The sequence below is a fragment of the Myotis davidii genome, unplaced genomic scaffold (genome assembly GCF_000327345.1).
Source record: "Myotis davidii unplaced genomic scaffold, ASM32734v1 scaffold167, whole genome shotgun sequence".
Lineage (NCBI taxonomy): Eukaryota > Metazoa > Chordata > Mammalia > Chiroptera > Vespertilionidae > Myotis > Myotis davidii.
The window spans coordinates 3,771,796-3,772,448 of NW_006300048.1; the positions used below are offsets into that span (position 1 = coordinate 3,771,796).

The window sequence follows — 653 nt, forward strand, 5'->3', positions numbered from 1 at the left end:
AAAGTCCCCCCCACCCCGCCCCCTCAAGCCAGGCCGGTTGCCACCCCCCAGCCGAGCCACGCCCCGCGGCGAAAGGCTGGCCCTTCCCCCCGCTTTGGAGCCGGATCCGGGGGCTGCCAGGGGTTGGGTCCGGCATTCCGCACGCTCCCTGCAGGAAAACAGGGCCTTACCCTTACAGGGCGTAGGAACGTGTAGGGTAGACCATAGGAGGGAGGTCGACCTTGGGAGCGAAGGTCGGAGTGACGTGCCGCCTCCCCATGCCCCTTTTAAGCGCCCCACGAGGCTGGGGCTCATGCGTGGAGGCGCCTGACCCACAGGTTTTTAGGGCGGGCCAGAGAGATCCTGGCTTCTGTGTCCACTGCTATGTCATCTGAGCATCCCCAACTTCTCCTCCTGGTGGGGTCGTCCCTGCAAGTGCGGAGATGGAGCAACGTAAACGAGCATGCCCACCCCGCACCTAGTTGGGCCATGACGTCACGGGGGGCGGGCGGCGGCAGGTGCGGGGCGGGCGGACGTGCTCCTTTAAGGCGGATGGATCCATGGGCGGGCAGCTGGGTGTGCTTCGCCTTATATAGGGCGGTTGGGGGCACGCAGCCCCTCTCTTGAGTCACCCCCGCACGCACGCCGCTTGCGGTTTGGGAGCCGACTGCAAC

General features: G+C 66.6%; 1 protein-coding gene across 1 annotated transcript in view; it reads left to right on the forward strand.

Annotated features, from left to right (window-relative positions):
• Positions 1-604: 604 nt before the first annotated feature.
• The window catches only part of HSP90AB1 (heat shock protein 90kDa alpha family class B member 1), a 5,753-nt gene continuing 5,704 nt past the window's right edge, over positions 605-653 (forward strand). The window contains exon 1 of the mRNA XM_015572214.1: positions 605-653. The gene's annotated coding sequence lies outside the window, so the exon portion shown is untranslated.